The sequence below is a fragment of the Ciconia boyciana genome, chromosome 5 (genome assembly GCF_034638445.1).
Source record: "Ciconia boyciana chromosome 5, ASM3463844v1, whole genome shotgun sequence".
In the NCBI taxonomy this organism is placed as follows: domain Eukaryota; kingdom Metazoa; phylum Chordata; class Aves; order Ciconiiformes; family Ciconiidae; genus Ciconia; species Ciconia boyciana.
In genome coordinates, this window is record NC_132938.1 from 77,882,882 (window position 1) to 77,896,890 (window position 14,009).

Sequence of the window (14,009 nt, forward strand, 5' to 3'; positions counted from 1 at the left end):
AAAGAGATGTAAATTCAACAGCAAGGAAGCATTTGGAGAGGCACAACTATCTTTTATCACAAAGCTTTTTGTAACTTTCCAATAATTTGCAAATATCAAAGTACAATGCCATAAATGAAGCATTAAAGACATCTCCATTAGAATGTTGAAAACCATTCTATATAGCCCCTCTATAAACAGAAATACGTAGTTCAGCAAAATACTCAAAAAGGTCAATAGGAGTTTGCTTCAGTACGAAGCAGGAAAAACTACAAGATGAGCTACAGGATTGGGCCGCTGGCATATAGCAATCACAAAATTAAAAAATAACTAGAGAGAGAAGTTTTGTACATAAATTCCAACAAAGCCAGCTTGTTGCTAGAAGGCGGTTCAGCTACTGAAGATTTGTCCTTGAATTCCTGTTGAAATCAATCCATAAAAATCATATTAAAGGATTAGGCATCAAACATTTGTGTGTTGATGTGCATAAGAAATTCTTCACTCACAGGCTGCTGACCTTACATTCTTAAGAGGATATTTTGCCCCATAATAAAGTGTTCACTGTCAACAGTAATTCTTGCGCTTCGTGCAGCTGTTGACAAAGTCTGAACAGGAAGCTTTTCTGCAGGTAAAACTTTCAAGTGCTGTGCTTGTACAGGGGCTTTATACAAAGCATGTGCTTGTACAGGAGCTTTGTACAAAGCATGATGTAGGATTTGGACATTTTGGTGAACGGCAAAGTACTGATCTTGATATTTATGCTACAAGTGAACTATGAAACAAACATACTACACATTTACTTCAGAAGATGGATAGTATACACACTAGCTTCAGGAACTAAACAGCTATCCTCGCATATCTATACTTCTGTTACTATATATATTCTTTAGGCACAGACACACTTGTAACCACAAGTATGCAGAACAACTCATGAGCGTACAAGAGTGCTTATATTATGTCAACAATCCTTGACTGATGGATTAATAAATTTACCCTGCACACATTTTGATAAAAATCCACTATTTCAGGTATCTGCAACACTGATTTCACAAAGCACTGAAATCATCCCCATGCCTAACCCCTGCATAAGCATAACACGGAAGGACCACAAAACTTTGGCTTATGAAGCAAAACTCACAGCTGCGCTTTTACAGCACTGGTGCTATTCTGGTCTGCATTTAATGCATACCTGTACACGTTCAAGGTGCACAGTTTAGCCCTTTTTGCCTGTCAAAATGACATGCCCAGCATAAGCCACCTGTGTTAGTAGGGAGCTCAAAGCAAAGAGATTTGAGGCCCAGGAGAAACACTTTCTCTCTACAATTGGCAGACCAGTTCCCAACAGTGCAAGTCCAGGGAAGAACTGGGTACAAAGCCGCCCCACAACTGCTCTGTAGGCTGCAACTACTCTGACAAATAAGGTCTGCTGTGGTCTCTCAGTCTGTCAATATCTTCAGTGGGGACAAGATGTCTTATGTATTTTATCTTCCCTGGCCCTTCTGTCTGCTTACAAAAAATCTCTACTCCCATTCCTACTTGCTGGCATCTCCAGATATTTCTTTGCTCACAGAAGTTGCATCATGTCATGTTAAAGCTCTCTGCAGATATCCATCTTTTTGCATGCCATGCATCTACTTTCCACCTGTATTTAAACTATATGCACTCAAATACAGCAGTTACATCAATTTGATTAGAACTGATGTTAAGAAAGGTTGACTTAACACAAATTGCCAACCAGAAATTCTATCTTCAGTCCTCTGTAGATGATTTCCTAGCAGGGCCCTTGTGAAAAAGTCCTGCACAATGGTAATTAAATTTACTGCAAGAAAATGGAAACAACACATACAGGAAAATAACAGTGATTGATATCTTTGTGTAAAATGGAGTGCTTGTGGCTTCTCCAGCTCCACAGTTTGCCCTGTTACTCCTCATCTATCAGCCCCAACAGCATCTTTTACTTTTCGTAGAATAGTGTACATTGGAAAGGACCCCTGAAGGTCAGCTAGTCCAACTCCCAGCTCCGAGCAGGTCCAGTTAGATCAGGTTGCTCAGGGACTTGTCCAGGAAATAAGAGATTCAGTATTAAAGCACTGGGAAAACCATGCAACATTTCAAGGGAATCACATAGAAGAATAATTAAAGTTAACATATGGAGCCTGAAGAAGGGCACTGAGTTTGATTCCAGTTCCTAGCCTCACACAGCCGTGTACCACAGATCCCACTCCCACCTTAGACAACAGGTCCTGAAACGAAGAGCTATATATTCTACACATAGAATTAAGAAATCAGGGAAAGGTAACAATCACAACCAGCCCTGCACCACACAGGGTGGTTTCACTAACAAGTGCTTATGCATTTTGGGAAATGCATTTTGGGAAATGCACTTTTAAGAAAGCTGTTATTAACCTAAAAGTAAAGAGAACAGGTCCTAACCTGATGCAAACCAGTGCTTACCAGCTAACACCAACTGGCAAATTGCCTCACAATTTGATTTTGTCAAGGAAATGCTTTCTCAGTAAGCAAATCTTGCATCTTCTACTGCAATGCAATAAACAAGGGGATTATACCAGACACTGCCTGGTTTATACTGAACTATTGCTAGCACATATATTTGAGTCTTACTCAAAAACAAAGGACAGAGTACAGGGTAACAAGCGATCAGTCACGTCTGACATGCACACTATTTCCACAGAATTACTCATCTCTGTGAGGTCTGACACGTGTTAAAGGATTTTTCCTAATTCATGCACAGATGCCTTGTAAATAAGTGGCAACTATTCCTATGACTAAATAGCTACTTCATAGGTATTTTCACATAAATGCTCATGGAGTTTCCAATAATGCCATCTTCAAAACAAAAACTACGTACTTCCCCTCCTTTCACTTGTTTTTCAGGAAACCACATTTTCAGACTTCCTGTAGCTGACACAGCGTGGGTAAGTCAGGTTGTGTTGTATCACAGCCCACAGCATATGGCAGAATTCGAGCTTCCCATGGTGATGCACCACAATGTATCAGGTGAGAAAGTCAGACTAGAAAATGAAGAGGAGCTTTGATTTTTTTTAAGTTTTTTCCTTCCTGGCATGACCTACAGTTAAACAAACTGGCTGCCAAAGGAAATAGGAAAGGGATGCTCTGAGCTTAACTGTGTGGTTAGCACATTACATCCTTCTAGGAGTTAATACACAAAGCTAAATCCAAAAGATGGATTTGGGCATCTGGTAACACCAATTGCCTTCAAGCCCCCATCTAGCTAATCCCAATCCTGCATGTCTCTAGATTTTCATCAGCAGATAAATTCAGAATTTAAGTCCCAAGGCACCAATTTTCTCAGCTCTTTTTTTTTTTTTCTGATAGGATTTTCAGGCTAACTTTTCTTCTGCTTACTGCACTTGTAAGCCTTGCTCCAGAAAACACATTGGCTGTGATCACAAGAGAAGATCTAGCCCCAGAAAACTTTCAGAAAGACTTCTTGGCAGCAAGTCGGTAGAGCAGGCATCCCCAGCATAGCTGTATTCATAGAGTTTCCATATCCCAAAAGACTGATTAGAGGGGCAGTATAAACAGCAGGACAAGAGAGGAAAGATGAAGTGAAATATTTGTATTTCAAATGTTCATTGGAGCAAAGACCTGGAGTCCCCCTCCAGACAGCTAAGTGTCCTAGACACCAGACTAAAGACCACAATCTCTCTTTAGCTTCCCAAATGCTTGATTACTTAAGAACAGTAGAACAACTCCAAAAGAACAAACCAAGGGCAACTCACTCCCCAACACTCTTCACTCTGTGAAGATACTATAAGCCAATACAACCCACATCCCTGAGTATGTAAGCAACCCTGCAGTCTGATCTGTTCATCCTACCTTAACAGCCAAAGCCTGTCCATTACTGTGCAAATGCAACTCTAAACAATTATTGCCAATAATTTTAGCAGAAACATCCAACTAATAGATTCATCCCATTATTAGAGATAGCTTGAGATCGTGAAGTAATCATTATCCCAGGGTGTTGAGGGGGGAGACAGCAAATCTAATCAAGTCTCCACAGAACTTAATCACCTGGAATCCCAATTTACAATTAAAAGCTTTGAGAATCATCTCCTGACAGCCATTTTTCTACCTTTCAAGCAATAAAAATATATCACATTATACACATACTCAAATTATTGTCTCACTCCTCTACAGATTTATATGTTCAACACTGTTTTCTCCCTAGAAGGACTGACGAATGAGAGACAATTCAGAACCCTTTCACACTTACAGTTTGATGTCCACACACTTACAAGAGTGTTAGATAATAAGGGGGGTTGTGACAAACGGATTATAGCCAGACATCACTAAGTTAGCTGTCATTTATCTGCATATTCCATTCTTATTAATTACTCTACTGTAAAAGTCACCTCAGAGTATTCGAGATCAGTGCTGTTTCAATATTCAGATTCTGCACCTGGAATGGATGCTCTCCACCTGGTCATTAATTGCTCACCCTACTGGTTAATAACACTACTTATCTGGGCCTTGTCTTCCAACACACCAGTAGAGTTGTTCCATTCCTTTTCGTATCCTTGTATTTGCCAAAAAGCCACCCATGCAAGTTGAAGCTTTCGCTACACCCATGCACTGTACAGCTTAATAGCTATTAAATGGGCTACACCCATTGCTCTGCACTTTTCAGTAACACGCACGTTGCAGAACAAATAATCTGCTCCTTCACTTAGGAATCCTTTGGTTCAATACACAAAAAAAATTACATTCCTTGTAAAATCTAGAGCATAAAGGGCAAAAGCAATGCAAGGAAAAGTAAGCTTTTCTTCTGTTTGTGTACCTATCTGCTGCATAAAGCGAGAATGCTCGACTGGAGCTGGAGAGAAACGCTGTTGTGGCACACAAAACAATTCAGCTTCCAGACGAGTTCAGTCCTGCTTGGTTCTACCCTCTTGTGTTCATGGATTCCTACAAAGTGGAAGACTCAAAACTCCTTCGAGCAGATACTCAGGCTGGACTGACACAGCGAGAGAAGAGAGATAAGTGCTCTCCTCTTTCCCTCGATTCAGACAGCCATTCTCTCCTTTCTTACCTTGCTTCTCCCTTCCCCACATATTTCTCCAAAGTAACTGCTGGGATATATAGCAGAATTTTGTTTAAACCTTTCTAACACCATGACTGTTAGAATGACTTAGGCCGCAAAAGTATTAAGCCTACGTGCTTTAGGAGGAGACGGGATAAATTCTTGCTTTGCTATATGATTTATTTGAACAGTAGCAGACCTGGAAAAAATTTTAAAAGGTAACACGGGCAGACATTATACACAAAGGCACTTCAAAAAACTGATAGTACAATATTAAACAAACATGACAAAGCGCACATTTGTCTTCTTATAAGGACTCGGTCCTGTATCTTCCCGCACCCACATCTCACTGGCCTCAAACTGATAGCCACTAGCATAATCATGGGCATTACAGTTTGCCATGCAGGATATGCTTCAAAATTCCAGAATTAGCTTGAAACGCTACAACTCCATTTCTTTCAGCACATGAAATATTAGCAGTCAAGCTGCTCTTAGCACTGAATAAAATGCATAAGGCACTTGGCTTTTGTTAACAATGCTTATTTTGGATATGCAACCCAAGCAATGGTTTGAATCTAAATTCACAGTAATCCTCAGTACAAAACTAGGCTTAAAAGAGTTACTGCAGTCCAGATGCTAAAATAAAGCCTTCAGCAACAGCCCTGATTAGCTGGTGGGGTGCAAGTGCTCTGTCCTTGGAACAGCTTGGCAAGGAATTGTCGGAATTCCTCCCTCCTCTTTCCTGGGGGGCGTGGATGCCCTAACAGTTCCCAAAAGGACGACACTCCCTTCCTTTTGCCTGCTCAGCTCCATGCAGGGAATGGGTCTGGATTCACTACACAGGACAGCAAGGGGAAGGGGGGATGTAATCCTCGCTCTTCACTGGACACGGACAGTCCAGTGCTCAAATTATCTACAAATCCGAGCTCAAATTATTGACTTGTAACGTTGCCACAAAAGGAACCACTTGAATTTTTGCTGCATTATAAGGCTTGTACAAATGGCTGTTACTGAAGTGCATGGGGCCTTCAGTGCTCTGTGAAGCCAAAGATTTGAGAGGAGTCTCAAACATACATCCCCATCTTCCACTACAAAATCACTTTTTATGGGCAAAGCATATCAGCACTCAGAGGCAGAAATCCACGTATGCAAATAAACAAAAAGGATCATGAAAAACCCTGAAAAACCACCCAACTTGTGGGTTGCAGGGTTTAGGGGGTTGTAACAGCTTTTTGTTCAACAAGTTAGGAACTTCTCCCCTCCTCCTCCTCCCCCAGCATGACACAGACTTTCATCATCCCGTGATGGCTGGTATCATCTTTTTCTTTTGGCACCCACTGTTTTAGGTACTGGAACTTGAAGTATGCTTTACCCAAAGCTTTGGCATCACAGCTGTAACCTCAGAACAGAGATGATGAACTTAAAGCATGTAACAAGGAGCACTTGTACAGCTTTATCTTGTTCTGACACCGCACAGACAAAGCCTGACGGTACTGGTCTTCTTGGGCTAATCAGTACAACCTTTGGCTCAAGTCCACAGGCATTTGCTCATACAAGCAACCTTACGGGGTTACACACCATGGGCTACACATTAGGGTCCCTTGATTACAGCGCTGCATTCACCTCTGCACCATGCATCTCACAAAGGATACAGTAGAACTAGAAAAGATTAGAGAAAAAGGCAACATGGAAAGTAACAGGAAGAGGACAACTGCTGGACAAGGAGAAACTAAATTAGGACATGCCAGCTGGCTAAGAGAGGACAGAATCGACATCTAGAAAATAATGACTGGAATGATGTGGTAAAAAAGGAAATTATTTACTGTATCTAATAAAGGAAGCCAAGGAGCCTGTTTTTAAACTAGCAGCAATTTAGAAACAAAGGGAAGTGCTTTTTCATGTAACTATTAGTGTGGAACTCAGTGCCCACAGGGGCTGACCCAGGCAAAGAAGCACATAGGTTCAAATGGAGATCAGAGAAATAAATGACGAATAACGTCCAGCAGCAGCTATCAAGCACAATGGTCAGAATGCAAACATCAGACTAGGAAGCTGCGTACAACCCTCTGTCAGGAGCTGAAAAGATACAGCAAGGGAAAGATAATTTCAAATATATACCCCTTTTCTCAGGCCCTTTCCCAGTCCCTCTCTCACTAGCCTCTGCTGGAGATAGGATACTTGGTCACAATAACCTTTGATCTAATCTAGTGTGACAGTTGCTCTGCTCTCATAAATTTCACTATTTGAGTAAGACTTCTGCTGAACTTTACAGATCATTGAATCATTTCAACATTTATTGCTACAGTGAGCAACAGGACACGTTCCTTCTTTCACGATTTGTTTTCTACAGATGATCTCAAAGTGCAAAACCAACTCGCTCTGTACAATTCACATTCGAGCAAATGTTATGGACACCAAAGAAAGCCTCTTGAATATTATTCTGGTTTCACAGATCAACAATGAAGACACAAAGGACTATATTGAAAGTTTCCTATGTGAGCTAGTGAGCCCTACATCTTCCTCAATAGAGTTGGGTTGCAGTTTCAGTGTAGTAACCCATTACAGATATTCAGTGTAACATCTTTGGTGCTTCTCTTGGCCAGGAAGCTACTTAGCAACACAGCTGCACAAAGTTCGCTGCAATCCTCCAGGTTCATGAGGAGTTATTTCATTTGAACATGGCATGCTCCTCTTGTTTACCTGCTGGTCTCATGATGCAACCTGACATTCTTCAATCACTTCACAGTGCTTGTAACATAGCCAGAGGCTTTGTTACCCACAGGAGACTGTGATTTTAACAAATTTGTGCAGCTAGCCTTTGGTGAATTATTCTCACACACAATTAATGAAATTTTAAAAAAAAAAATCACAGACCAGGTTGCAGATTTCTCCCTCCCACTCATATCCTTCTGGCCAAAAATCAACACAGAGGGAGGCCAATGCACTGCAGCTGGTTAAAGAGGAGTGCTGAGCATCCAGCAATGGAGCACAGCTGCCTGCCACATGACAAACACCCTGGTACCAGTGATGCTCTACGCTCATGGGCAAATTAATTGCCACTGTAGATCATCTTGTGATTATTTGCTACTCAATGCTTTCTCCCACTGCCTCCCTAGAGAATTTTTGACTAAACATCGGAAAAAAGGCACTAATCATGAATAATGCAATTCCAGTTACAGTATTTGAAACATTCAGCTCAAAAATATGTTCTCACTGTTTCCTTCAGCTTGCTGTTTAGGCAGTCCCACGTATGTCACCACAGTGGACACACTGTAGTGGATATGAAGTGATCAGCACAAGTATAAAGATCAGAATTAACTCCAAATTCCTCTGCTTTCAAGGAACTGTTTAGTTTAATGATTAAAACCTCATGAGTACTTGGACTGTGTGAACACCTGTCAGTGCACTCTGGAAGAAAAGGTATTTGCTTGCTTATTTATTTGAAAACTCTAGCTACATACTAGTCAAAGGAATTTTGTTTGGTTTTCAAAAGAGAGGTGAGATGACAGTTTCAGCTGAAAAGTGAAGCTTCAGTGCAAAATCAGCACACACAGTTTCAGTACTTAGCTTTTGTTCATGTAAGTATTCACTTTCCTGTAGGGGTGTAGTTAGAACTGAATACAACACCTTTACATTTCCTACTGCTCTGCTTTTGTAGGTAGCTGTACTAATACCCCCACACCCCTGCCTATCTAGGAAGTCTGCATACTTAAGCTGTAAAAGAAGAGAATTAGGATTTTAAGCATTTAAGGCTGCCCTCACAACCTCAGCTCTGCCCTTACACAGCACATTTGCATTACTTTTTGCACAAATGTAGATTATTCAGGAATAAAAATAGTGGTCCCTAAAAGCTTTTTCTCCTCTTTGACAGTCACATCCAGGAAACTTTCTACCTAAAGCTCATTTTGACTCTGGATCTATTTTTCAAAAACATCAAGAGCTTTTTTCAAACAGGCAAGAGAGGTCCATTTCCTCAACTCTTGCCAACATTTGTATCCCTGCTTGGAAGATAAATAAATAAGTTGTGACATGGCAGAGGACAAGCCAGGAAAATATCAGCCCAAAAGAGGCAAGTTTTGGAAAGCTTAAAACAAAGGATTACAATAGGAATGCTTATATAATCTTAATTATAGAGGATGCTTCTTCCATAACCACAATGGCACACACATGGCCTACAACTGCATATATTACAGAGAACAGTAGCTATTCTACTGGCTTCTCCCTGTGCTTACCTCCCTCTTACCACAGTTAACAGGGCAAAAGATTTGCACCGCCTCCCCCAAAAATGAAAAGGCTAACTATAATTCTAAGAGGAGATGAAAGTGTTATCACTACTACAGAAGGATATCAGTCTAAATAACCCTCACACTCAGTAAATCAATAGGATTTTTCTGGTTGCGTAAGAACAGCCACACAGTGTTTGCATAGGGAAACAATCAATATGAATGTCATCCAAATACGGAACTGACAACAGCAGGGAATGTGATCTAAGGGAGGAGATGGGGGAAGGGAAAGGGGCTACACAAGAGGAGAAAAGGAAAGCATCAAAGGTGTCAGAGTCAGGAAAACCCTTCCAAGTTTTAGTGCCTCAGCAACCTCCATTCATATCTTGAGAAATGTCAGAAATCAGGAAATATTACTTCGGGTTGCATGCTTCTGTCCTGGCCTATCAAACATGCAGAGTAGTAACAGCAAATTACTGGAAACTGCACTTTGAACTTAGCCACTGGCAAGGATCCCAGTCAAACAGAAATGTAAAAGTTCCTTTCCTCCATGGGGCCTCTTGTATGGGGGTGTCCCCATAGACATTCAATAGCTGGTTGCAACAGGTTGGAATGAGGCCCTGAGCCAGAAAAACAAGCCCTGACCAGTATTATTTCCTACTGCCTATGTTGTTTATTAAAAAGATATTTTGGCACATCACTCCCAGCTTTGTTGGGCTATATTAGAATATCAAGGCCCATCGAGGAAAAACTGGCACCATTTTCACAAACTGTTTACTCCTCCTTTTCTTTCAGCATTCCGTCTCGTGCTTCCCTGTATGCATAGGTGTAACATAAAGATATATTTAAAGAAGAATTGGAAACAGTCAGACTGGTTGCTAAGCAAAGGCTCTGTATTTCCTGCAAATAGCCTCTAAACCCTATCAGTATTTCTAGCACAGACAGAAGAAACAACATTTTTCTACACACCGGACTTTTACAACATGGTATTAAAAAAATCCTACAACAAAGTGTCCAGGAACAGTAACTTAATGTTATTAACAACCCAGAGAATGCCCAGTGAGTGCAGAAAGGCATTGGAGATTTCCCCCTTCCGGAGGTGAAATGATCAAAAAATTGGCCTCTTTACAGTCTGTTATATTTCTGTCTAAGAAAACGCAATTTGCACAAGCAAATAAAGTAGCTCATTATAAAACTAAGGGGTCAACCTGAGTCAGATAAACTCTAAAGTCAGACAGCTGAAGAAACAAACTTCTATTTAAGCCACAGCACAGGTGATCTTAGGAGGAAATGGTAAATCCCCATAGACCCACAGCTTCCACATTGGGCAATAGAAAGCACGAGGAATGGAGGTGCGGGGAGAGAGTATTTTGCAATTTTCTAAAGGCACACAGCTAACCACACATTTAATCAGAAACAACAGATCCCAGCTTTGCATTTGAAGGGGGGGGAAAAAGCAAAGAGAAAAATCAAACATTGTAGTCACAATGCAGCAAGTCAGATGTTATTGCTCATACCTCACCATGTTTCTTGGTGTGTGTAAATCATGATGTGTAATCAGTTTCTTGCCTTTTTTTTTTTTTTTAAAGAGACCAAGATTTCTTCTTATTCCCTCCCCTCCAGGGAAAAAAAAAAAAAAAAACAAACCAATCAACCAACCCTGCTTTGCTTTTAGAGATTCAAAAGGAAAAGAAAAAAAAGATTTTAAAAAAAGGGCAAGAAAAGGACCATAGGAAGGATCACAGTATTTGCCAGGTACTCAGCTTCTCCATTTACATGTCTACCCTGGTCTTCCCCCCCCCCCCCCCCGCCTCGTAATTGACAGCAACTTCTGCCCTATGTATATCCATATATACTCCTCCACATGATCATCCTGAACTTACATCTAATCACTCCTCCTATATATACCAGCCTAGTAAGCAATACACCAACAGTGAGGTCCATAGCTGCTGAGCACAGGTTCCATTTTTCCCTTACTGATGAAAGGAAAAAACCCTGACCACATCAGGACTAGTGAAGAGGAATGATTAAAAAAAAAAAAAAAATCCTAAATATCTTACCAACCATCTTGAAAAGAATTTTTTTTCCAGTAAGTTTAAATATAACCTTCCTGGTGGCCAATCAATAGTGTTTTGTCCATTTTATAAGACTGGTATGCATTTCATTTTCAAAAAGAAAGAAACTTGTATAAGAAATAATACACTGAAACTCACAGATGTTTCTATAGGGGTTCCAGATCAATAAATCCTGCTTCCAATGAGACTTGCAAAGGCACATATCCAGACCTTATGAAAATAAAGAGTACTTATGACAACTTCAGCCTGTTATTGTATGTTATAAGGACAGCACTGTTTATGAGGTACTCTTAAGCCTCTCTTCCACCCCCCCACCTCCCCCAAGTGGAGTTACAACACAGGTTGCTACAAGAGAGACTTAGCCCATTGCACTCTCTTCTATGGAAACCTAATAATCATCGTTTAACATAAAATTTGCCACAACTTCAGTGGGAGAAAGTACTTTACTGTGTATTAACATGTAGTCTAATTTTGGTCTAAAAATAAATCTGTTTCTACTGCACTTGCAAACTCAACACATGGAAAAAACGTAACATTTGAATGACCACAGATGTTTCTGTAGAAAAAACATTAGATCCCTACTCTATGACACTAAATGTTATTCCATGACACCAGCTCAAACAAAACAATGTCATGTATCAAAATAAGGCTAAATATATTTTAATGCCTGTACAGTACAGGACAGAAAAGCTTAGATATTTCATAAATAAATAAGTGGTTTGAGGCATTTACTGGTCTTCATGAATGCAGGAAACATGCCACAGCTGGCAGTAACGTGCCTTGTCTCAGGTGTTAGCGCCCTGATTCTTCTGCATACATTTGCTTCAAGTACAATGAAGAACTGATTTGGAGCACCATTTTGTACCTGTGCGCAATCCAAAAATCTTTGATAGGGTCTGCGATTGTGGCATCTAACAGGCTTTTAATTTCACTGAGTGCTGTCTCATGCGTAAAGGTTTGCTAATAATTTTCACATTACACACCAGCAAATTGTATTTCATGCTGTATTCTCGAGAAGGGCTCTAAGTAGTTAATGCTAGTTTGGAGTTTGCTTGTTTTTAAACTATGCTACTAGTTTGCATTAAATGACAGGGATTTATTGACAATAAACCTATAAAGCAAAAACTGAAAACTGAACTATTCCTACAGTGCTGAATTATGTACCTCATGAATCAGACCTGAAACTGCAGGTGAGCAGGTTAAGTAGAAGGAGTAAACAGGAATTCAGTGAAGCAGTTTTACTAAAAAAAGTCTGAAAGTGTTACCCACCTTCTGCACTGCTTGGACTTCATGGATCACTGAATTTATCCCAGGGAGTAACATTAGATGTCAACACAAATTCCACTGGTTAGCTCATTGCAACACACAGTAGTTGAGAAGTTACAGCTGACACATCATCAAATGAGAAAATCCACGGAAATCAGGAACAAGATTTGTTCTAGAGGATGAAAGAAGAAACAAATTACCATGAAAAAAAGAAAAAAGGAGAGTTAGGCCACTATCAGAAACTGTGTTATTAAACATTTTTCACTATTAATAATCTCAGGGTACTGACTTGGCACTTTCATCATGGAGATTGTACTATGTGCAGCATGCAAGCACATAACTTGTTTGGGGGGGGAGGTGTTTCTCACTTTTTCCCTTCAAAAAAAACCATTCATGCCGAGATTAAAAGAACAGAGCAGAGTGGGTAAGCAATATTAAATCAAGGGCTTGATAGAAGTTGCTCTGTCATGATCTTCTTGTTATATTCTCCCCCCTGCCCAGCTCAGACTTGGGAGGACTCATTTGCTAATACCACCTTAGCTTCCCCCCTTTTTATTTAGAACACTGCTTATTCTACTGTTGTATTTTAGAAGATTTACCAGACTAAAGTTTCCTTGCCCACCACAACATTTTGTTTCCTACCATCAAAACTAGGTCTGACTCCATGTAAAAACATGCCTATTACCTGTGTACTTTTTCCTATTTTTTTTAGTTCTGTTTAAGCACTATGTATATATCTCACTTGTCCCCTAATTTCCTGAATATGATATATATTTCCTCATTGAAGTCACATGGCAATACAGGCCTACACTACAGCTACAGCAGCTTTGCTCTATCCTGTCAGAGGAATCAAGTTACCAGGAATGTCGATGCACTTCTAAGGAGGAGTGGGTTAGGGGAGAAAGACAAATATGTTTAGTAAGATTTTTCCAGAGAACACATGCTGCCCTGAGACAAACACTTTAGTATGCAGCTGATTCTGTTTGTATAGACAATGAAAGAAAAAAAAAGGGGGAATGGTGTTTTTGTCTGAAAATTTCCATTCCTTGAACACAATATATAACAGGAGAGTTGATTGAGAATCTCCCCTAAGCAAATATGGAAGAGCCACCCTAAACGCTGGAAAACTGTACATGGTAACAGCATGGACCATGCCACACAAGACTGTTGGCTTCCCAATTATGTCACTTTTCATGCAAGGTCAAGAGATCAAATACTGTTCTTAGTTGCACTGGTAAGCAGATAATGAGCACTGTAACACCACTGAGCTTGCTAGGACTAATCTCAGATCTATAAGGGGGAACAGGAGACATGGATTCCCTTTCAGAAGGAAACACTCTCTTCTCCAGGAGCTGAGCAGGCTCTGTATGCTATGAAGCACGCCAAGAGGAATGGAACAAG

General features: G+C 40.3%; 1 long non-coding RNA gene across 1 annotated transcript in view; it reads right to left on the reverse strand.

The window, feature by feature from the left end:
* Nucleotides 1–12,626, reverse strand: part of LOC140652442 (uncharacterized) — a 236,781-nt gene extending 224,155 nt beyond the window's left edge. The window contains exons 1-2 of the long non-coding RNA XR_012042797.1: nt 12,612–12,626; nt 11,481–11,552 (exon numbers count right to left, since the gene is read on the reverse strand). This is a non-coding gene — a long non-coding RNA (uncharacterized lncRNA). The remainder of the gene's footprint in view (nt 1–11,480; nt 11,553–12,611) is intronic.
* Nucleotides 12,627–14,009: the final 1,383 nt, after the last annotated feature.